Genomic DNA, 26331 nt, shown 5'->3' on the forward strand with positions numbered 1-26331 from the left:
CTAAGATACTAGTCTAATGCTTAAAGGATGAAAAATTTTCTTAGCAGTTTGCTTAATTATTCATAAATTGTCTTAATGAATTTGGATTAAAACTATTTACACTGAAGAAAGAAATATTAATCTTATAAAATTTTAAGTCTAGAATAAAAACTGAATCCTGAATTTATGAGTTAATTGTAAATCTATATGAGTTAATCGTAAAAAGCACCAGGGAAAATATCTGCTGTTCTACCTCTGCAAAACATCCCAGAGCCTCTGAAGGCTTTGTACATGTTGTTTCTACAATGGTAAAATCAAGTCAATCTTAAAGTAAGCATTCAATATGCTGGATAAGAATCTATGTAAATTAAAATTTGACCCTGTAGTCATATTTTCCTGCTTTCCTATAGGCACAGGCTTTCTGTAATATAAAATAAGCTAAAGGTTCACTGAAACATAAACCTTTATGGCATGAAATATAATCAAACTCCTGCCCATCTTGGACTATATTTACAATGGTTTATTACTCTAGGAGTAACTTTATAACAATCTTACTCTCAGGCCATCTAGGTCCCACGAATAGTATGACTGCAAGGTTCTACTGAACTGTGGCACTATTATGTGTTTTCTTTATTATGAGATAACATTTTAACTAATTCAGCTTTAGGCAGGGCATAAACTTTTAAACTGGTTTTCTAGTAATGCTAAAGAACTTGAGCTAATCTATCCATACTGTTTCAGGCTGTGATCTTTTAAGCACAACAGCATACATCTATATAGTGGCTAACTGGCTGGGCGTAAGGAATGTGGGCCCAAGGAAAATAAACTGGCAATAACAGATACTGAATGGCTATACCTGGGTTCATTTTAGCATAGTGTTCACACTGGCAAACTAACTAGTTCTGTAATTTTAATTATTTCCTCATCGATACTAATGGAAAAGAACATTAATGGACAATATTACACCGAAATGTGATGACATGTCAGAGGTTACACGGTATGTAGAGCACTGGGGATAAGGAGAGTTGAGGGAAATATAAGTCATATGGCTTATGAACTGTCATGTAAACAAGTCAGAAACTAAATTTTACCCTTTAACTTCAGTCTTATAAGTAGAGATGGTGAAGTTATAAACTACTTTTTTAAACAGTATTTTCTCATAACAAAGAGGAATTAATATCCTTTATTACTCATCAGAAATAAGAATTTATAAGTTTTGATATTTATCATTCATAATCCAAATACAAAGAAAACGATGATGCTTCTCTTGTATCAATACATAAAGATGAAAGGGTCTAAGGAAAAGAATTCTCATACATTAGTGGGTATGTAAAATTGGCACAGCCTTCTTGGAAGTCAATTTGGTAATAATCATTAAGATTTAATGTGCACACATCCTTTGACCCATCATGCTTCTAGGAATTTACCCTATAGACATATATCCACAACTGTGAGCAATAACACACACACACAAAGTATTGTTTGTCATTCAAAAAGAACAATCTGGAAACAAATGTCCTTCGATAGGAGACAGGTTAAATAAAGTCATGTACATCACAACATGCAATACCATGATCCATTAAAAGCAACAGGTAAATCTGTATGTACTCACTATAAAAGATGTCCACATTACACTGCTGAATGTAAAGAAGTTGTTTTGGGGTAAAATATATTTTTTTACCCCAAAAGGAATTATATACAAGTAAATGTAAACATACATATGGCATCCAGTAGTGTGTGCTTGTGTACATGTTCAAACTCTCACCTAGATTACTTCAATCTCTTTGTGACACGTCTCCTGACTTCTACTCTGATCTCCCTCCAGTCTATCCTTCAAGCTGCAACCCAGGTAATCCTTTTAAAAAGCCAATCAGATTATGTCATTGCCCTGCTCTGTCTCTTCCAAAGCCTTCCAGTTATACTTAAAATACCATGCAAAGTTCTGATGGCTTACAAGAGTTAGTATGATATGGCCCTCATCTACCTCTTCAGACCCTATTTTCTGTAACTCTGACCTTAGCTTTTTGTGTTCTGGCCACAAAAGTCTTGTTATTCTCAGTCACACCAACATCTGCTTTGCACTTGATCGCTCTCCTGTAAGGCACTTTCCCCCCAGATATTTGTATGGCTAGGCACTATCACTTCATTCAAATCTGTATTCAAATATCACCATATTTGAGAGGACCTTCCTGATTTCACAGAGAAAATGGTAGTTTTAAAGAATCCTGTAAAGGATTCCCTGTCATTCTCTATTGTTTTACTCTGGTTTCTTTTTCTTCATGTTACTTATCATACATTAATTATCTATTTATTTGGTAATTATCCATATCTTCACCAGAATGAAAGCTCCAGGAGGATAAGCACTTTGTTTTGTTAATGGCTGTTACCTTCAGAGCCTCAAACTGTGGTATATAGATATAGTATTTGGAAGGATACAAGCCAAACCATTTATTTTTCATTTTAAATTTACACACATAAAGTTGAAAAATTCTACTCATCTATTTTGTCCACAGTAAAAGAACACTGATTAAACATTTGTTACTAACTAGTACTTGAGTTTTCATACATCAGAGAATAAAAGGCAATAAAATAAGATGAAAATAAGTCTCACCTCCAAATAAGAATTGTCAGATAATCAGCAATCAAATAATACACTAAAATAACTCCCCCTTCCCAAAATTCAAGTTTTCCTTCCTATTAGGAAAATTATTCCATGAAATCAGTCTGACAGTACTTTGAAAATAACAGATTGCTAACTATAAGCAAAAGCTAAGCAATAATTATGGTTGATTCATTGAGTTTTATAGCTACCCTTTTTCTTTTTTTTTTCCCCTCACAAAGAAAGCATGAAAAGGTCTTTTCTGTGGTGTTGATGCATTCCAAGTTTCAGAATTCAGAGGTGCAATTTTGTTCAAAATTATTAAAATAAGTATTAAGGTGGAAGTAAACTAATATTAAGTTTTACTTAAGGTTAATATTTGGACTGACCCTCTACTATAAAAAGATGATTGGAAAGGTTTCCGCTATTACATGATTTTACATTACCAAAACAATGTAGAAGTGTCACCTATAAAAAGTTTATCTGTCCACTTAAAAGTTGGAAACAGAATCATCTAATGTGCTTTAAAATGTTCCAAATGAAGAGTTTCAGTCACTTTTTAAACCCATTTACTTAAAAAAATATTAAAATGCAATATAGCCCTCAGGGTCCTGACAAGAAAGAGATAATACTCAAAAGGAGGTGATGTTTAATGAAGACACCATTTACAAATGTGCAGGTAAGGTTAAGGGAAACTAGGAAGGGATGGTGAAGCACTCGTGGACTAGCTAGAGAGCATTATTATCACTCTAGGCTCAATAGGGAAAGGGGAGGGAATAGTTACTAGAACCAAGAAGCTGTCATTGTAGAGGAGGGCCACACGATGATGATGATGCAGTTACTGAAGCCCAGCAAAGAAGAAGCTGTTAGAATAAATATCTCTACCTCTCTGTCAGTGCCTCCAACTGACTGAACCCAATCAGAAGCCAGAAAACAAGGCAGACCAGTTATAACAGTCCTTAGAGATCAGCTTCCTGGGGCACAGAGCATAGAGCACAAGGGTGGAGAATAGATTTGAAGGTGCAAATGAAGATTATCCAGCACAACAGGAACTTAGTATTCGTTTTCAAGAGCAACTAACTGAAATTAGGAAAGGCAGAACTTTTTTTGGTGGATTTCAACAAAAACTTTTGCATGTTTGATAGATAAGCATCATTATGTAGTCAGCCCAGCCTGTCATGCACTTTTTCCATCTGGATTTGTGTATCTTTATGAGCTCTGAACTACAACAGTCTTTAAAACCAAGTACCAAAATAAACTCAACTTAAAACAAGCCTTTTAGATAACTCTACAGCCAATTATTAAACCAAGATTTTCAAAACTAATGAAGTATATAAAAACGCCCTCACCAAAAGTAACTTTTCATAACATTAATATTATTTAAAAAATTTTTAAATATGCTTAATCTCTCATTTCCAGGATCTAGTTTAATGTATTGTGATACGTTTTATAATATATAAAGCATAATAGTATAGAAGAACCTATATATGATTTATAAATAAATATGCATACAATAGGGGTACATATTCAAAACCTTTTCTGCTTGAGAAGCCAAATCATAAAAGTTTGGCGACCACTCCTCTCATCTCCAGCTTATATATGATACCCCTAACAGTTCTGGAACAAAGAAGTCTTCATCCACAACAAAGGAAAAAAAAAAAGCATTTATCACAGATTGTTAAACTTATTTCCTACTTGATCTTCTTTACTTTCTATTCTCCCAATTGTTACTCTTATTCCCCTTGCATTTTAAACTCATCTTCATCCAGACCTCCAGTCCCTTGTTTGGTTCCTTTATTTGCTCTCACATAATTCAGCCTCTTTCAGCTATTCATATAGATAACTAAGTTGGGAACCATCATATATGACTAACCTCTTCTATCTCATCTTCCTTGACCAATTTATCTTTCTGTCTCAGGCACCCTATCTCTCTCTTGCATCTCAGCTAAAATTTCCTTCACGCCTATATCTCCACTACTAAGCACTGTAGGAGAAAAAAAATCACCACCTGGTAGTTTATTGTCTAACTGTAACCTAAACTGGACTCGCCTAAGATTACTTCTTTGAAAGAAGTTAACTCCCTCTTCGGTTCTCCATAACAGCAACTTCAAATGCCATCATTATTCAAAAACTTCACCTCACTATCCATCATCATATAGCAGTTGACTTTGCTTATTACTTATTTCACAGAGAAAATGGTAGTTTTAAAGAAAGAGCTCGATTAACTTCCTGATTCTCAAAAAACAAAATTATCCGAAGCTAAACAAAATGTATCTGCACTTTGAGTTGCAGTGAAAAAAGTGTCTCTTATCAAAAACTAATCCTGCAGTAGGTTTTCAGAATTTTTACTTCATTAACTATCCCCTGGATCTTCAGCCTCTACCTGTTAGTTGCCTTTAGCATATAAACATGTCCAAGTTTTTATTAAAAACAAACCATTCCCCTTGAGAAGAGCCACATCTAAATCTTGGTCCATTTCACCTTTCATTCACACCTCAAACTGTCATTTGCCTGTACCTACTCTATTGAAATCCCTCTTCCCAAATGACCTCCTAGTTATGAAATTCAAGTGATATTTTTCATTTCTTATTCACTCAACCTCTGTATACCATCTGATTACTCTTTTATCCAGACCTTAAACTGGACTTTGCAGAAAGAACAGTTTTAGATAGGTAGGAAAGAGTGGAAAAGAAATACTAATTAAGAAGAAAAATATTCATTCATATTATTCAAATTCATTCATTCAAAATATTTACTGAGCAACAGGGATTCAGCAGTGAACATGTTGACAGTTCGCATATATTTGGGTTGAAACAATGGTGACACCACTGAAAAAAATGTTAAAGTTGAAAAGAAAAATATGAAAATTGGGAAGGAGACCTGGGTTAGAAATACACTTAGTTTCTAACATTTTGATATAACACTTGCACAACCAGCTGGGAAAGTTCTATGGACAGAAATATGAAGCTAAAACGAAAGGAAAGGCTCAAGATATCGATTTGAGAGTCTTAGAAAGTCATAAAAAAGAGTCTCTCCACAGAGGAATAAATATAGGGAGATATGACCTAAAGGCATAACTTTAGGGATTATCCATAATTATAAAGAAAAACGTAGCAAAAGAAGAGGAAGACTCAAAAGACAACAGTTTAAGTTAAAAAACAGCACTATAAGGGAATTCCCTGATGGTCCAGTGGTTAGGACTCAGCGCTTTCACTGCAGTGGCCCAGGTTCGATCCCTGGCCGGGGAACTAAGATCCCACAAGCCACATGGCATGGCCAAAAAAAAAAAGGAGAAACATCACAATAACAACCAAAGGAGAAAAGTTTTAAGTATCAAGTGATCTAAACTATTTAGTTCTCCAGATAGATGGAAAAAGTACTAAGTAAAAACCAAGGATTAAGCAAGAAGGCATTCATTAGTATGGAAAACTAATAAGGGAATAATTACAAAGAACCTTGTAAGTTAAAAAATCTTTCAGTTAAAAAATCTTTCAAAGTCTTTGTTCATACCTGAAGAGGCACCAAATAAGTGACATAATTTCTCTAAATAACAACCAAAGACCACCATAACTAATTTTTTGAAAACCAAACATTCTGCTTAGAATAAATTTCCATTTCTTGATTTTGCCTTTCTAATTTAAGGAAGGGACAAAGGTAAATGTAAAGTTTTTATTTACATAGGAAGGATACTTGAGAAGTGCCTTACCAACCTCAACAACTCTGATAAGCATTTTTAGTAAGTTAGGGCTGTTCTGTTGAACATTTTACTACCACTACAGCTAATCCTTACCATATAGAAGCAGTCATGAGTTTTCAGTACAGGCAGAACAGAGGGCTCCCTAGGTCCTTATCTTTCATATAGTCTGGTTATGTTCATGTTCCCTAGAAGATACTAAAGCTGTGACAAGTCTGCAAAGTGGGCAGGTAGATAGCTTGGCTTCCTTTTCTTGGCTAACTCCTCTAAATATCTGCCAAGTACTGATGAGGATTTAAAGTAGAACACTGTAAATTCAAGATACTTTCAGATGTGACACAGACACAAAGAGGAAAGATGGGAAAGCTGGGGCGAGTCTTGCCTCTACCTACTTGAAATAAGAGGTCATAAAAAACAGATGTAGGCACCTAACAAGAGCTGAAGACTTAACTGAAATTAGGAGGATGTGGCAAGTGTACATTATGGTGTTCACAGAAAATAAGCAATGCTACCAACCTCTTTCTTTATTGTGCATTTCAAGAATGGAAAGAATGTCATTCTTATTCCACACAAACTAGTAATTCCTGCTGTTCTCTCACGTTTTTAATTTAAAAATGAATATTTTATTTTCCCCTCCTTTATTGAGATATAATTGACATAAACCACTGTGTAAGTTTAATGTGTACAATGTGTTGATTTGATACACATATATTTTGCAACATTATTACCACCACAGGGTTAGCTAACACCTCCACTGGGTCACATAACTAAAAACAAATATTTTAAGAATTCATTTCTGAATTATATCTTTCTTCTGATTAAATTATCACCTTGCGCTCTGGGTTTTGCAAGGTCCAGCATGGGTTACAGGACCCTCTATCTGGTCCTGTTGCTGTCATTCCATCACTCACTCACTCCACAAACTTTTACTGAGCACCTCTGGGTGCCAGGCTCTGCTTTGGGTACTGGGGATTCAGAAGACAGTGGTCTTTGTCTTCCAGGTACTTTCTGCTCTCTTGCATTTTCCAGCCATGCTGAAATGATGGAGATGATTTCCTTATCCAGATGTGCTGCTTGGTATTGCACCTCTGCATCAGTCTCTCTGTTCTTTCTTCCCCTCATCATCTGGTGAGCTCCCTTCCTTTCTTCAAAATCCAAGTCAGATCTCTCCCTCCGTGGAGACGTCTCTATCTTTGACAATAATCATTCAACTCCATCTCATTGTGGTTCCTTCTTTATGTCTTTAGCAGTAGAAGATCTTTTCTGGTAGGTTCCAGTCTTTTTCACTGATGGTTGTTCTGCGAATAGTTTGATTTTGGTGTGCTCATGACAGGAGGTGAGCTTAGGGTCTTTCTACTCTGCCATCTTGGCTGATCTCTCCATCTCCCAAATATTTCTTATGCCAAGTGACCAAAACATGGGTGGTGCAAATGCTGAGTCCACAATACTATTTTATACTATTAAAAAGTATTAAAAGTACCTTATGTAAAAACAAAAACATGAAAATTTCATTTCTGGAAAATTCAGAAAAAATCATTTGACAGAGGACTCATCCTACCAGATATTAAAGTGGATTTTAAAGTCACAGTAATAAATTTAATACAAGAAGTTGAATAGTTAGACATACCAACAGTAGTGGAGACAGTTAAAAAGTAGATCCAAATACACCAGGACTTTAATATATTACAAAAATGGTATACCAAAGCAATGGAAAAAAGTGATGCTGTGACAAGTAGCTGGATGTGAGAGAAAAATAAAGCTGGATTTCAACCTCACCCCTTGACCAAAACAAATTCCAGACAGATCCATGTATTTGTTCATTCATTCATTTATTCCTTTATTCAATATTAAATACACATAGATACTGAGACAGGTGTTGGCATCAACACTTACAGGCAAGATTCCTCCTTGCTGAGCTTACACGCTAGTAAGAAGACACACCAAAAAAGAGTAAAGAAATACATACACATACACATAAGTCTTAACTATAATATACTGTAAATTCTGTGAAGAATAATTTCTCTGAGGAAAATGAGAGGAGGAGCCATCCATGACCAAAACAAACAAACAAAAATAAGCAAACAGAAACCCAAAGAAAACCCTGGGAATAAGAGTGTTCTAGATAAAACAAAAAGGAAGTATAAAGGTCCTGAGGTGAGAAATGGCTTGGTAGGTATATAAAGAACAGTAAGCCAAACTCCTTACTATAGCCTAAGTGCCAATGAAGTGCTTGATGCAGGGTTCTGACTTCTCAATGTACATTTTTTTTAAAGTTCACCATGGCTGCCAGGTAGAAAATGGACTCAAGGAGGAAAAAGCAGAAGCAGGAAAAACAAGTCAGGAAACTAGAGCAGTATTTCAGGCAAGAGATGATAATAGTTTGTACTTAAGTGGTGACAGTGAAAAGAAATGGGCAAAATTTAAAATATACTTTAGAGGAAGAAAGCTCAGAAATGGTTGATATGCTTAACAAGAGAAATGAGTGAAAAGGAAGAATCAATTAAAAAATCATGTTTTTGGGCCACAGCAACTTCCCAGACAGTGGGTCATTTGCTCAGAAGGTAAGAACAGGCTTAGAAAAGGAAAACAAAAGAACAAACCTAAAGTTCAGTTTTGAACATGTTAAAATTTGAATTGGCTAACTTTTATTCAACATAGTATTGGAAGTCCTTGTCACAGTAACCAAAAAATAAAAAGAAATAAAAGGAATCCAAATTGGAAAGAAATAAGTAAAACTGTCACTGGTGGCAGATGACATGATACTATACACAGAAAATCCCAAAGACACCAACAAAAACTACTAAAGTTCATCAATGAATTAAGTAAAGATGCAGAATACAAAATTAATATACAGAAATCTGTTGAGTTTCTATACACTAACAATGAACTATTGGAAAGAGAAATAAACAATCCCATTTTGCATCACATCAAAAAGAATAAAACACCTAGGAAAAAATCTAAGGAGGTAAAAGACCTGTACTTGGAAAACGATAAGACACTAATGAAAAAAACTGAAAATGACACAAAAAGATGGAAAGATATTTCATGTTCGGGGACTGGAAGAATTAATATTGCTAAAATGACCATACTACCCAAAGCAATCTACAGATTCAATGCAATCCCTATCAAAATACCAACGGCATTTTTCACAGAACTAGAACAAATAATTTGACAAATTGTATGGAAACGCAAAGACACTGGAAAGCCAAAGCAATCTTGAGAGAGAAGAACAGAGCTGGAGGTATCAGGCTCCCTGACTTCAGACTATATTACAAAGCTACAGTAATCAAAACAGTATGGTACTAGCACAAAAACAGACACATAGATCAATGGAACAGAATAGAGAGCCCAGAAATAAACCCACACACTTATGGTTAATTAATCTACGACAAATGAGGTAAGAATATGTAACGGGGAAAAGACAGTCTCTTCAATAAGTGGTCCTGGAAGGAAATGGACAGCTTACCTGTAAAATAATGAAATTAGAATATTTTCTTATACAATATACAAAAATAAACTCAAAATGTATTAAAGAACTAAATGTAGGACCTCCCTAGTGTTCCAGTGGCTAAGACTCTGCTCTCTCAAAGCAGGGGGCCTGGGTTCGATCCCTGGTCAGGGAACTAAATCCCACATGCCGCAACTAAGGGTTCACTTGCTGCAACTAAAGATCCCACATGCCACTACTAAAAAAAAAAAAGATCCCGCATGCTGCAACTAAAGATCCCACGTGGCACAACGAAGATCCTGCACATGGCAACAAAGATTCCACATGCTGCAACTAAGACCCAACGCAGCCAAATAATAAATAATAAAAGAACTAAATGTAAGGTGGAAAACCATAAAACTACCAGAAGAAAACAGGGGCAGAACACTCTTTGACATAATTCATAGCAATATTTTTAATATTTCCTTTCCTATAGCAATAGTTCCTTTCCAATATTTCCTTTCCTAAAGCAAAGGAAACAAATGCAAAACATAAAAAAAGGGACCTAACTAAACTTAATAGCTTTTGCACAGCAAAGGAAACCACCAATAAAGTGAAAAGACAACCTACTAAATGGGAGGAAATATTTATAAATATTATGACTGATAAGGGGTTAATATCTAAAATATGTAAACTGCTCATACAACTCAATATCAAAAAAACAACCCAATTAAAAAACGGGCAGAAGACCTGAATACACATTTTTCTAAATAATACATACAGATGGCCAACAGGCACATGAAAAGATGCTCAATGTTGCTAATCATCAGAGAAATGGAAATCAAAATCACAGTGAGATATCATCTTACATGTCAGAATGGCTATTATCAAAAAGGCCACAAATAACAAATGCTGGTGAGGATGTGGAGCAAAGGGAACCCTTGTACATCATTGGTGGGAATGTAAATTGGTGCAAGTATGGAATACAGTATGGAGTTCCTCAAAAAACTAAAAATAGAACTACCATATGATCCAGCAATTTCACTCCTAGGTATAGATCCAAAGAAACTGAAAACACTAATTTGGAAAGATACATGCATCCCAATGTTCACAGCAGCATTATTTATAATCACCAAAATATGGAAGCAACCTAAGTGTCCATCAACAGATGGGTGGATAAAAAAGATATGGTGTACATATATATACACAACAGAATACTTAGCCATAAAAAAGAATGAAATTTCATCATCTGCAACAACAAAGATGGGACCTGGAGAGTATTATGCTTAGTGAAATAAGTCACACAGGGAAAGACAATTACTGTATGATATCACTTATATGTGAAATCTAAAAAATAAATGAATGAATATAACAAAACAAAAACAGACTCACAGACATAGAAAACAAACTAATGTTTACCAGTGGGGACAGGGGATTAACAGGTACAAACTACTATGTATACAATAAATAAGCTACAAGGATATACTGTACAACACAGGAAATATAGCCAATATTTTATAATAGATTTAAATGAAATATAATCTATAAAAATTTTTTATCAGTATGTTGTACACCTGAAACTAGTATTGTAAACCAACTTACACCTCAATTAAAAAATAAAGCTTCACACAAACAGAAAAGAACCCCCCAAAACAAAAAACTGAGACACCCAGTTGAATACAAGAAACTAGTGACAGTCGTAGCCTATTTTACTAGGGGACCAGAAAAATGTAGAGGAGACATTTTTATTGTAATACTTCTTGTATTGTTTAACTTTTTGCCACTAAGATGTGTACACATTATTTTGTAAATTAATAAACTACCAATAAGACAAATACTAATCGCTGGATTGCTAAGCAAAGTCCACGTACATTAAGTTACACTATTTCCTTCAGATTTTCACAGTTGTTATACTTTATATGCATACTTATTTTCAATAATTTATACTGCAAATACATACTGTCAATCCCACGACCACAAGTATCTAAATGTTCCCTCCACCTTGAAATCTTTAATGATCCTATTCTCCCCAGTCTCTCTTTCAGGTAGAAGGCTCCTTTCTCTCAATCCCTTCAACTCTTGCTCATAAGCAGCAAGCACTGTGATTAAGCACCTGGGCTCTGGAGCCAAACAGTCTGGATTCAAATCCAGCTTCTGCCACTAATTTGTTTGGGCAAATTAATTTTTCTGTGTCTCATTTCTTCATTTGTAAAACAGGTTATGTAAATCATTAATTACTTCAAGAGTTGTGGGGATTAAATAAGTTAATACAGATAAAGCCTTTCAAACAGAGTAACATACGATAGCATTTAATAAGGCAGCCAAAACAGGCTATCTCTACTCCCTGCTCTAAATTGGCAGCTTAATCATAAGTACTGTTGAAAAGGATAGTTATAAAGTAACGAAAACATTAGGAACTAATGTGTGTGACTGGAAACATTTTTAAATAGTTTTAAGGTATATTCTTACTATAAATCTCACAAATTCATCATGCCATGACTGATGGCTTCAACCTATTTCTTAATGAGTTAGGCAAATTTTTTGTAAAAAGTCTTGTCATTTTTTTTGTTGTTGGTAGCCAAACAAAGCACCAGATAGCTAATCCACATGGCAAAAAATAAATTTCTTACAAGAAAAAACTACAGGGTCAAACAAAAAAAAAAAAACAAAACCATCATTACAGGGTCCTACCGTTGCTATCCCGTTCGTGTATAGTTTTCCACGTAACAATATTCACACACAACAATCAAGTAACAAGTAAAATCAAATCTAGTAAGTGATAAGCAGAATATGTGGCAAAATATATAAACTATAAGTGGAAAATCCGAATTTTGTATTGAATTTGTGTGTGTATATGAAAGTAAATGATACATATGTATACAGATGAGATAAAGAAGGCTAACAAGTGATATCTGATGGGAGAGGTGATTTTTATTTTTTGACATATTCCTATTTTTTTTAAATCTTCTTCAAAGAGCATGTACTGAATAGAATGCTTAGCAGAGTATTTAGCATATAGAAAGAAATGAATAAATGTTAACTCTTAGTAAAAAAGGACTTAAACTGCTAATAAAAAATTAAAATAGATCTCAGTTATCTTATCATTTACACACTTGCCATAAAACTTAAAAAAAAGACTTGATTTCAATTTCACTACCAACCAAATTCCCTACCATGGAATTAGTAAGTAGAGGAACTTACTAATGTACTGGCAATTGTATCATAATCAGGGATTCAGATAAACTGGAGGATATAAATGGTTCTGTGGATCACCATGAAATAATGTCATATTTAATATATTAAAATGTTTCTACCATCTTTTATTTAGCATGTTATGATATTTATTTTAAGATGATGTTCTTATAAGTATCTATCTGTTAAAAATACAGGTTTGGGGGCTTCCCTGGTGGCGCAGTGGTTGAGAATCTGCCTGCCAATGCAGGGGACACGGGTTCGAGCCCTGGTCTGGGAAGATCCCACATGCTGCGGAGCAACTGGGCCCGTGAGCCACAACTACTGAGCCTGCGTGCCACAACTACTGAGCCTGCGCATCTGGAGCCTGTGCTCCACAACAAGAGAGGCCACGACGGTGAGAGGCCCGCGCACTGTGATGAAGAGTGGCCCCCGCTCACCGCAACTAGAGAAAGCCCTCGCACAGAAACGAAGACCCAACTCAGCCAATAAATAAATAAATAAATTTATAAAAAAAAAAAATACAGGTTTGGGTCTATAAAAACCAAGCTGTCAAATTAAGCACAACCAGCTGATATTATCAATATGTATTTGCAATTTATTAATTATATTTGTCCTATTCATTTTTTTGGTTACTGGTAAACAAAGTTGTAGAAAATAACTTGGAAGATATAGTACCTTAAATTGGTAAAATTCTGTATTTAACGTAATTTTTTTCCTCTGAGAACTGTAAGAAGACTGAAATTATCCAATTAAAGAAACAAAACTAAGTCCAACTTAAATTATTTATTTACATATTTAAATCTAGTGTATTATCTAAATTATTTGGCAAAAGAAAATACTGTCTGTCTCTTCTTCCTAGCTTTTCAAGATCAATAAAACTAATAGCTGGTTCTTTGAGAAGATAAACAAAATTGATAAACCATTAGCCAGACTCATCAAGAAAAACAGGGAGAAGACTCAAGTGAATAAGATTAGAAATGAAAAAGGAGAAGTTACAAAGACACTGCAAATACAAAGCATCCTAAGAGACTACTATAAGCAACTCTATGCCAATAAAATGGACAACCTGGAAGAAATGGACAAATTCTTAGAAAGGTATAACCTTCCAAGACTGAACCAGGAAGAAATAGAAAATATGAACAGACCAATCACAAGTAATGAAATTGAAACTGTGATTAAAAAATCTTCCAAAAAACAGAAGTCCAGGACCAGATGGCTTCACAGGTGAATTCTACCAAACATTTAGACAAGAGCTAACAACCATCTTTCTCAAACTCTTCCAAAAATTGCAGAGGAAGGAACACTCCCAAACTCATTCTATGAGGCTACCATCACCCTTATACCAAAACCAGACAAAGGTACTACAAAAAAAGAAAATTACAGACCAATATCACTGATGAATATAGATGCAAAAATCCTCAACAAAATACTAGCAAACAGAATCCAGCAACACATTAAAAGGATCATACACCATGATCAAGTGGGATTTATCCCAGGGATGCGAGGATTCTTCAATATACGCAAATCAATGTGATACACCATATTAACAAATTTAAGAAGAAAACCCATATGATCATCTCAATAGATGCAGAGAAAGCTTTTGGCAAAATTCAACACCCATTTATGATAAAAACTCTACAGAAAGTGGGCATAGAGGGAACCAACCTCAACATAATAAAGGTCATATACGACAAACCCACAGCAAACATCATTCTCAGTGTTGAAAAACTGAAAGCATTTCCTCTAAGATCAGGAACAAGACAAGGATGTCCACTCTCACCACTATCATTCAACATGGTTTTGGAAGTCCTAGCCACGGCGATCAGAGAAGACAAAGAAATAAAAGGAATCCAAATTGGAAAAGAAGTAAAACGGTCACTGTTTCCGGATGACATGATACTATACATAGAGAATCCTAAAGATGCTACCAGAAAACTACTAGACCTAATCAATGAATATGGTAAAGTAGCAGAATACAAAATTAATGCACAGAAATCTCTTGCATTCCTATATACTAATGATGAAAAATATAAAGGAGAAATTAAGGAAACACTGCCATTTACCATTGCAACAAAAAGAATAAAATACCTAGGAATAAACCTACCTAGGGAGACAAAAGACCTGTATGCAGAAAACTATAAGACACTGATGAAAGAAATTAAAGATGATACCAACAGATGGAGAGATATACCATGTTCTTGGATTGGAAGAATCAATATTGTGAAAATGACTCTACTACCCAAAGCAATCTACAGATTCATGGTAATCCCTATCAAATTACCAATGGCATTTTTCACAGAACTAGAACAAAAAATCTTAAAATTTGTATGGAGACACAAAAGACCCCGAATAGCCAAAGCAGTCTTGAGGGAAAAAAGCGGAGCTGGAGGAATCAGACTCCCTGACTTCAGACTATACTACAAAGCTATAGTAATCAAGACAATATGGTACTGGCACAAAAACAGAAATATAGATCAATGGAACAGGATAGAAAGCCCAGAGATAAACCCACACGCCAATGGTCAACTAATCTATGACAAAGAAGGCAAGGATATACAATGGAGAAAAGACAGTCTCTTCAATAAGTGGTGATGGGAAAACTGGACCGCTACATGTAAAAGAATGAAATTAGAACACTCCCTAACACCACACACAAAAATAAACTCAAAATGGATTAGAGACCTAAATGTAAGACCAGACACTATAAAACTCTTAGAGGAAAACATAGGAAGAACACTCTTTGACATAAACCACAGCAAGATCTTTTTTAATCCACCTCCTAGAGTAATGGAAATAAAAACAAAAATAAACGTGACCTAATGAAACTTAAAAGTTTTTGCACAGCAAAGGAAACCATAAACAAGACAAAAAGACACCCATCAGAATGGGAGAAAATATTTGCAAACGAATCAACGGACAAAGGATTAATCTCCAAAATATATAAACAGCTCATGCAGCTCAATATTAACAACATAAACAAACCAATCCAAAAATGGGCAGAAGACCTAAATAGACAGTTCTCCAAAGAAGACATACAGATGGCCAAGAAGCACATGAAGGGCTGCTCAACATCACTAATTATTAGAGAAATGCAAATCAAAACTACAGTGAGGTATCACCTCACACCAGTTAGAATGGGCATCATCAGAAAATCTACAAACAACAAATGCTGGAGAGGGTGTGGAGAAAAGGGAACCCTCTTGCACTGTTGGTGGGAATGTAAGTTGATACAGCCACTATGGAAAACAGTATGGAGGTTCCTTAAAAACCAGAAATAGAATTACCATATGCCCCAGCAATCCCACTACTGGGCATATACCCAGAGAAAACCAAAATTCAAAAAGACACATGCACCCCAGTGTTCACTGCAGCACTATTTACAATAGCCAGGTCATGGAAGACCTAAGACCTAAGACCTAAATGCCCTTCGACAGACGAATGGATAAAGAAGATGTGGTACATATATACAATGGAATATTACTCAGCCATAAAAAGGAACGAAATTGGGTCATTTGTAGAGATGTGGATGGACCTAGAGACTGTCATATAGAGTGAAGTAAGTCAGAAAGCAAAGAACAAATATCATATATTAACGCATATATGTGGAACCTAGAAAAATGGTACAGATGAACTGGTTTGCAGGGCTGAAATTGAGACACAGAAATAGAGAACAAACGTATTGACACCAAGGGGGGAAAGTGGCGGGGGGTGGGGGTGTGTTGAATTGGGAGATTGGGATTGACAGGTATACAATGATGTGTATAAAATGGATGACTAATTTTAAAAAGACATATCTTTTCAGATACATTTCTATATAATCTGCTAAGAGAAGCAAAATAAAAAATTAAAATTAAGAAAGGTGAAAATTAAGGGATAGGAAAAATCAAATTGACGTTAGTTTTCTCTTCTAATTCATCTCATCTATGTGTTCCTTGTAACTCTCTAGCTTGAAAGCTTGAAATTTAATAAGTCACTAAAATGGAATATCATATTCTTTAATAGCACAGCATATTAGGCCCTCTATGATCTGGCTCCATAAGCTGGTCCTTCCACTCACAGCTGTCATTACTTTTCTATATATAACTAGCACTCTAGCCAAACTAAACTACTGACCATTCCCTAGCTATATACAGTGACTTTTTTGCCTTTGCACTTTTGAATATGCTATTCTTGTTGCCTGGAATGACCTCTACATCAACTTAGTTTATCAACTCCTGTCTTTCCGTTTTCATCTCGAATACCTCTACACTGCCTATCAAATAATAAGCACTGTAAATATATGTTTAATATAAGGAACAGTACCTGTCTTACTACATTAACCATACACTACCTTCTATTATGCTTTTAAATACTGTACCCATCCCTTGAGAGGATATGGTATCTGAATTCAACCCAATTAATACATACTGAGTTTCTCTGCACTTGAAGAGCTTATTTCTAGAAACACAGAAATGCATAAGAAAATCTTAAACTTTGGTGAGGCAAACAGATAACTTCAATATCATGGTATTCAAAAACTTCAATACAAATCATACGAATACAAAAAGTGGGTTAAGAACAGAAGAATATAACCAAGCTGAAAAGAAGAGGGGGGAAGAAATGTGCAAAGTTTTCCTGAGGAGATGACTGCTGAGTCTTTTAAAAACAAGCAGCAATTCTGACTTGATATAACCGAATATTTATTTGATTTTTATTAGCTCATTTATTTCATTAGTTCAAGAATTACCAAACAACTACCATCATAATACAGATAGACAGACACATCACTACCATAAAATTTTTAAGTGCTATAACCAAATGCAAAACAAAGAATCACGGAATACAGTGAAAAAAGCAATTAATTCTGTATCAGGCTTCATAGAGGAAGTAAAATCTAAGCTGAGCCTCAGAAAATAATTAGGATTTCACTAGACATAGAAAAAAGAAACAGACAAGTAGACAAGAAGGCACTCCAGATGTTTTGAAATTGCTCTGAATTTGATGAAGTTAACAGCCAATGACTGTAAATGAAATTCTAGAGAAAGCCAATGTCTAGTTCAACACAAGTGTCACTGGCAAAACCAGAATTAAACTCACTTTACTCACAAAGTTAAGACATCTTCAGTACAGTAAGCCATATATTAATTCTTTCAGAGTTCTAGAATACCAAGGGAGCTATTTCCAGGACATTTTTCCTCTTAATTTAATGCAGAGCAAAACTATTACTTAATAAAGTCTCTTTGAACACCTCATAGAATAAACACAGGCATAACATAAGAATATTTATCTTCAGGTACTATTCAAATTCTGTTATTTCTGTTAAAGGCCTAATTTTTCCTTCAATTAACTGGAATTTTCTCTAACCAAACATCATCATAATTTATTGGATGTTTGTTAATTCTGTGGTTTAAAACTATGGTTCTTAAGCTTTTTTTGGCTCTGTGCTCCTCTGCTGACCTAATAAAGTTCTGTACCCTCTCCCTAGAAGAACTAAAATGTAGGCACCTGCGCATACTCCCACACACACTTTGGCATACTGTATGGAGTAGGGGATGTTTTAGAACTCTAATTAAAAACTTTAAACTTTATAAAGGCTTGAACTCATACTGAACTATAAAAGAGAAACACAATTTAAAAATCAACCAAAAGACTATGAGGTCAATTAGTACATTACTCTGCCTGATATAGTGCAGAGCAATGCTATGAGAGCTAACCTTGGATCTCCTTTCATTGCTCCCCCAAATCAAATGAGAAACACAAAGAATAGCATTATTATCCACAGCTGATATATGATATAAGATCATACAAATAGGTTTAAATGAATAAAAGCGACGGGAATAGTCTTAGGTCTTTAACTTAAGGCTTTTTAAAATTTTGGTACTATTTAACACATTAGCCCTATGTAACAGGGATTTCTCATAGAATACTTTAACATAATTCTAAATTAAAATAGAGATTGCTCTGTGTAATAGTCTATGACAAACACATGACTTCCAAGGTCTTTCCATTCTTTAGTAGCATGCCTCCTCACCCCTCCCCCAACACTATCCCTCACTTGTCACCACTTACTTCTAAGCTGTATTCCACATGAAGACAAGAATATATGAATCTGCTTCTTAATTCTCTCCTACCTTCCCTTCATTCTATAACCCAAAATACAAAGCTAATAAATGTTGACAAGTATAAAAGCAGTGATAAAAAAATACTCCAATGAGAGAAAAAATTTTAATTCTGATGGGAAATCAATCATGAAACAGTGTTACTATATCCTGAAGTATCACTCCTAGAACTTTATTGTACATAAAAATCATTTATGGAGTTTATTAAAAGTGTAGCTTCCTAATCCCCACCCTGAGATTCTGAGTTAACAGATTTAAATATGCTATTCTGGGATCAAGGAATCTGCCTTTAACACAATTCTTACACTGGTGATCTGGGAAACACCTTTTGAGAGACAAGCCCCAAACACTTTTGAAAATGACCTGAAGACCTTATAACCACTTAATTCTAAATCAACATTTATAGAAGTCAAACAGCAACAAACCAAGCAGAAAAAGTCCCTGCCCTCATAGATTTTATATTCTAGTTAAAGAGAAGAAAAAGATATATAAATCATATTGTATGTGAGGTTGAAATAAATGCTATGAAAGAAAACAAAGAAGGTTAAGACAGAGGGAAAGCCTTGCAGATAAGGCAGCAACAACAGAAGAAAGGAGGGAACCAGGAAACTAGTTTATCTGTGAGAAGAGAGCCAAATTTAAACCTGCTTTTCCTCAAGCACAAGTATTCAAGAGAGATATAAAATGTTTTCAGGGGCTTCCCGGTGGCACAGTGGTTAAGAATCTGCCTGCCAATGCAGGGGACACGGGTTCAAGCCCTGGCCCAGGAAGATCCCACATGCCGCAGAGAAACTAAGCCCGTGCACCCCAACTACTGAGCCTGTGCTCTAGAGCCCACAAGCCACAACTACTGAGCCCGTGTGCCACAACTACTGAAGCCCGCATGCCCCACAACAAAGGGTAGCCCCCACTCACCCCTACCAGAAAGTCTGCGCACAGCAACGAAGACCCAATGCAGCCAAAAAAAAATAAATTAAAAATTAAAAAGAAAAAAATGTTTTCAATTTTGTTTACTGTTTATATTCTAATATTTTTATCTTCCAATTTTAGTAATTCGTATGTTAAAAATTGGGCTTGTGGGCTAACATGGAAACAATCTATAACTATTTCTAAGGGAAAACGTTTCTATGTAATAAGTTTTTGAGATGATTTCTCTTCTCAGCACAAAATGAAATGGATTTGTTCTTATTTTTAGAACAAACATGAGAATAGACCCTGAATTCACCAGGAATTGTATATTTAGCAATATATCCTTTACTGTATCCTTTACTGTATTTGATAGGCAATCTACTATCGAAATTGAAAAGCAGTTTAAAGACATAAAGCATGAAATGCCACAGGGAAAATCCAGTATTCTACCTGCATGCACATTTTGTAAGAGAGGTTTTCTTTCTGATCTCAACTTCAAAAAGCTGAGAATGCACACCATTATCATAAAAGTCAATGTACTAGGCTAGTATAGATTGTAAAACTGGAACAAAACTGTTTACCTTTAAAGCTTTTGCAAACCCAAACTGTAGTTATTATAAACTGGGATGTTACCATTTGAAGAAATGGTATCTAGCAGATGAGATGTATCTGAAAGAGAAAGGGGGCTATCTTTTGGAAATAGAAGATCCACAAAACACTTCGTCTGCTAAATAGCAACTCAAACACTTTCTGCATTATATCTTGGTAATGTTTTTTCACTGATTCTAATTTAGAAGGCTTAAACTCCCACAAAAGAGCAATATTAGTAAAGTAGTACTTACAAAGTATAGCAAGAGGTAAATAGTTTTACCTTAAACTGGTTTATCTCAATCTGTATTCTCATCTTTTTTTTTTTTTATCTTTTAGAGGGATGCCTAGACAGAAATGAAAAGGTCTAAATCCCCAGATGTACTAACATTTGAAGAGATATAAAAGAAACTATCAGAGAGTTATTTTTGTCTGAAGGTACATTCAGATGGCTCTACTCAAAAGCTTTAAATATGAAAGTTTGGGGTGAGTTCTTAGCACTAGCTATTCCAACCCTTTAAAACTGCACTTACAGAATCTGTAGATTTTAAGTTTTGAATGGTATTATAAAAAATAACAACAGTAACACATGGTCATTGTAGAAAAAAAGTAGAAAGTGGAAGGGAAAATTAATCATCCACAGCTGTACCACCCAGTTACAACATTTAACATGACTGTACTGCCTTAAAACTTTGATGATACATATTTTTAACCCAATTTTTATTCAAAGTTGTAAATACTAATTGCCTTTAAATAAAATCTTTTATTAACTATAAAAGTAATATGCTTATTATAGAAAATCTAGGACATAACAGAAAATTACAAGAAGAAAATGAAAAATACCCAGGATCTTTCTACTTAGCAATAACCACTATTAATACTTCATTGGTCTTCCTAAGTCTTTTTGCAAAGTGTATATGCTTAATATCCTGACTTTTTTTTTTGTGGTACTCGGGCGTCTCACTGTTGTGGCCTCTCCCGTTGCGGAGCGCAGGCTCCGGACGCGCAGGCTCAGCAGCCATGGCTCACGGGCCCAGCCTCTCTGCGGCATGTGGGATCTTCCCGGACTGGGGCACGAACCCATGTTCCCTGCATCGGCAGGCGGACTCTCAACCACTGCGCCACCAGGGAAGCCCGTATCCTGACTTCTAAGCACGATTAATTTTGTAACACTCACGGGTCCCGGGTGGAAGATGATATAACAAAGGGCTTGGTTATATATAATACTACCACTGGGGTTTATTAGTGTTTCCCATTAAAAAAAAAAAAAAAAAAAAAAAAAGAACAACGACTTCAAGTAATTTAATATATATTTTAAAGATTCATATTATTATCGAAGTTCCTTGGAAATGAAAACAGCTATTATTTGTTCTCTAATCCTGTGGAGAGAGCCTAGAGAGGAATTGAAAACTAAAACACAAATATGAAAAGGACCTAATCTTCTCTCCAAAAACATGGTTTCTTTTCCCTGCTCTAATTTTTTTCTTAGAAATAAAAATAAATACAAGGGCACAAATACAATGAGAAACGAACTTTAAGGCAAAACACACTACAATCTATTAGGGCATTTTTACTGTATTAGATCTAAATCATTTCCAAATTATTATTTTCAAATGGAACAAAATCTCCTAAAATACTAAAGTCTGTAAGTTTACTATATTCCAACTAACACCTTTTATTTATTCCAGAATAAACTCTTTTCAGCTTCTTTAACTGCCTCTTCTCAATTAAGTATTTCAGTTTTTAATACACATTATACACACTTCAATCATATTTTTCTAATCTTTCCAAATTTAAGATAAGTCAATCCTTAAACAAAGTTCTGCCTTTGGTCCCCTTGTTTTTTTTACTAGACTCTGTCCTGGGCAATCTCATTCCCTCCCATTTCTTCAACCATCATCCTTCTGCAGGTTAATTCCTCATTAAACACCTCTAATCTAGTTCTAGTCACTCTGCTGAGCTCCATATTCCGCCTTCTAATTATTCTGAGCTGCACATCTTCAAATGCATGCTCCTCTCACATTCCCTCGGCATCACCATCACCTGGGCTCAAATTTATTTTGGCCCTCATCCTCTCCATCACACCCACATCCAATAGCTTGCCATTATACCACTTCTACTTGCTGAATTTACTTCTCTTGTATCCTTATTTATTATTTGTTTCTACTGCTTATTACCTCTTGATGGTATTAACTCCAGAGCCTTTTAATTGGTTTCCTTTCTCCATTCTCTCTCCTTCCATTTCAGCCTTCAAACCTCAAAATACTAGTAAAATCATGTCACTCCCTTAGCTAAAACCCGTGATGAATCTACACTGTCTACATTCTAAATTCCTTAGCAAGCAAACAAGGTCCTCCATAATTAGTCCCAGCTTACCTTTCTAGACTTATCTGCCATGACAGTACCTCATCATCCTACACTCTAACCAACCACTGGGTATAAACTATTCCTCTGGAATACACTGTACTCTCCTGCTTCCATACATGTAATTGTTTACCTACCACCTTGAAGTAAGGGATAAAGTCATGTCTATCATTGTAACTACAGGGCTTTACATACTACTTATCATAGCATAGGTCAAATAATTGTTTAATGAACTCCTCAACGTCACCTATCAATAGTCTACTCACCTTCCAAAATTATTACCTCTAGAATAAAATCTAATAAAATATTTTTCAATGCCAACTTCCCCACCTCCCCAGAGTAGTTGATCCCTCCTCTGCACTCTCCTAACACTCTATAATAAAGCTTATCACAGTAGTCCTCAGAGTATGCACGCTTAGAATATACAGCTGATCCCTGAACAACAGGAGTTTTAACTGCGTGAGTCCACTTATACGCGGATCTTTTTCAATAGTAAATACTATAGCACTACAGGATCCTCAGCTGGTTGAATCCGCGGATGCAGAACCCCAGATAGGGGGGAACCAAGTATACAGACAGCCTACGGAGGGCCAAGTTAGACACAGATTTTTGACTGCATCGAAATCAAGCTATACCATCAAAAATCCAAAAGTGATTATGTTCTCCTTGTTCGTAGGGAGAAAAACCTTAGGTACTAGATAGAATCTCGTCAATTAAGGGTTTCCTTCCATAATTTGTTTTAAGCCTTTTGTATCCCCTAGCAAAAAATCATACAACTAAATATATCAATATTTCAGGATATTCTGAAAGCAGTCCCATGACTTCCAGGTGTTCTGACAATGGAACAAGTTTGAAAATCAGTTTTAACACATTTTACATTTTACCATAACTGTGTATGTACCCTTTTTTAAACTTCTTGGGCCAGGAATTGACCCTTAAGTCATAGAACAAAGCAGGTGCTCAATAAATGTCTTGTTAGTTGAAATCCTTCATCCTTTCATCACTGCACTTAAAACATTTTCTGAACCTTCTTAAATAGCACTTTTTGCTTTTTTAAGAATGGCAACTATAATAAATAGAACTACGTGGAGTATCAAGCTCTAACATTCTATAGTTCTGCACAAGAAGCAAATCCAGATTCTATTACCAAAGGGCCCCAATTTTTAGATTTACATTAAAAAGACAGAATTACAGAATCCAGTGGGGATGGGGGAGTTGGACTACTAGGGAGTAAGAAGTACCTTGTTAAAATTCCCAATTACTTTCTGGATTTTGATCTTAATTGAGAATAAACACGTCAACAAATTTCAAATTTAACTGAAGAGGAGATTAAAATCAGTGTACAAAATCCATTTGTATTTCAATTACTGCTTGTATTTGGAAACCTCTATTTTTAAATTTTTGAGGCTTCATGATGATGCTTTTGTACGCTCATGCCCAACTAAAAAGCAATTACAAAACTAAATAATCTTTAGCTGTATTTTAAGAAAGCCTTTTTTTTAACAGCCCATTACATGTACCACTTTTTAACAACTTAATTCAGAAATCAACTGTAATTTTAACAAGGATATATAATATTCAAGCTTATTTTCACCAAAATATTATTTTCAATGTCCAAAATTAAAATTTCAAGTTCAGCACTACTGGGGTCACTGGCACATCGATGCCTCTTCTATAACTACAAGCTTTTAAAACTACATAGCAAAATTCTTAAAGCTTTCAAAAATATTTTAAAATTTAAAAGCTTTCAAAAATATAATTTAAAATTCAGAAGAGGCAAAAATTCTTATTAGACATAACTTCCCAACTATTAAGTATTTTCTATTCATTTCCACTTAGTAGCTGATTTTCTCCCTATTTCTAATGCTAATTGTTATTTCTCTCAGTTGCCCCAAATACATGAATGAGATCCCTTCTAAAATACAACTCTGAGACGAAGTATGCTAAGTCTTAGCCCTAGTTCTATCACAAATATTATATATAAAACATATTGCTATATATCACTTATATTAAATATGATCAAATTATAAATCTTTTATAGATCATACACATGTAGTCCTATTATAACACCACAAAAAGCAGACCAAAATATTTAGAAATTTTAACAGGATAAAACAAAAGTAGAATATACTAAAGTTGTGATATTTTCTTCCCTCTCCCCAACTGGTCATCCTGCATACCTCCTAGAGAGCAGACACTACCCTGGAGAGACCATACTGTAGCCAGACGAAGTACCTGTAGTACCCAGAAACACTATGCTGTTCCATGCCTTGCATTCACTGTAGTTCAGCATTCTGGAATGCCCCTCTCAAACCCTCCAAAAAAAATCCAGAAGCAATCTTCAACTTCGTTAAGAATCAGTTCAAGTATAAACTTCTCTATACCTTTTAACTCCATTATAGAATCATCATCTTTTGAAAAGCATCTGTTTCCCTACTCAACTATACACCACTGAAGAGTAGGGAACTTCTATTTTGATATCAGGGCTCTGAATGTCCAACTCTGGCAGATACATATTTGTACAATCAACACTCTCATAGCACAGATGAAGAAACTGAGATTTAAGTTATACAATGTGCTCAAGGTACTAATGTTATTGGGTTGCTCTGTAATGATAATATGGCACCCTCTATATCTAATGTATGTGATTTCTTGCTCACTAAAAGGCTCAGTAGTGTATGGAGCAGCTGTAAAATTCTCCTTACAGTAAATTTCAAAATAAGGGTTAATTCAATATCTTACAAACATATACTAGAAGACAAAAGAGAACAAATGATAATATCTAAGTGACTGTTTTTCATTACTAAAATACCATATACCACTTATTTATAAATAAGGTATCTGAGTCACCTATTTGCTGAAAATCATACTCATGTGCCCAGTCTATAGAATATTGTTCTGGAGCATCTATATTTACTAATTGCATACAAAACAGTTATAACCTATGGGTTTCTGAAAGTTGTGCCCACTCAAAGCATTTATTTAGTAATGATTCAGATTGCAGGCTAGTACAGAAAAAGAAATGATTTTCTAGCATCTACAAGTGTGGTTTGTCAAATCTGTTATTTACAAAATGTTTGTATACATCAAATACCAAAAAATTGAGGAAGTCAAATTTTTAATTATCTCTTTGAGACCATCACATTACTTTTTGCTCCTAAACTGCAAGAATTTTCTCTCTCTTGGACTAAGAACATCAGAAATACATTATTATGTTTATAAACAAAAGAATGTTTTAAGTTCTAAGTATGGATTCTATTAGATCATATGGGAATACAGTATTCTGAACATTAGTCACTAGGAATGATTCAAAGCATTCAGAAATTTACCTTTATGTGAAGAGAAACAGTCTCCCTGCTCTTTTGCAGGGCTTAAGAAACACTACATACAAAATGTTTCTGAAAACACCTGTAATTTATTCAAACCTATAAGCAACTTCTTAGCACTTTGATGCAGCCATTCTCCAGCCTCATTCTAA

At 34.9% G+C, this 26331-nt stretch overlaps 1 protein-coding gene and 1 non-coding gene across 5 annotated transcripts in view; one reads left to right on the forward strand and one right to left on the reverse strand.

The window, feature by feature from the left end:
* The window catches only part of KIAA2026 (KIAA2026 ortholog), a 105239-nt gene that overhangs the window by 76011 nt on the left and 2897 nt on the right, over positions 1-26331 (reverse strand). The window lies entirely within an intron of this gene.
* On the forward strand, positions 5755-5826 carry TRNAE-UUC. The gene has a single exon. It is a non-coding gene; the product is annotated as a tRNA-Glu (tRNA).

The sequence above is a fragment of the Phocoena sinus genome, chromosome 6 (assembly GCF_008692025.1).
Source record: "Phocoena sinus isolate mPhoSin1 chromosome 6, mPhoSin1.pri, whole genome shotgun sequence".
NCBI lineage: Eukaryota > Metazoa > Chordata > Mammalia > Artiodactyla > Phocoenidae > Phocoena > Phocoena sinus.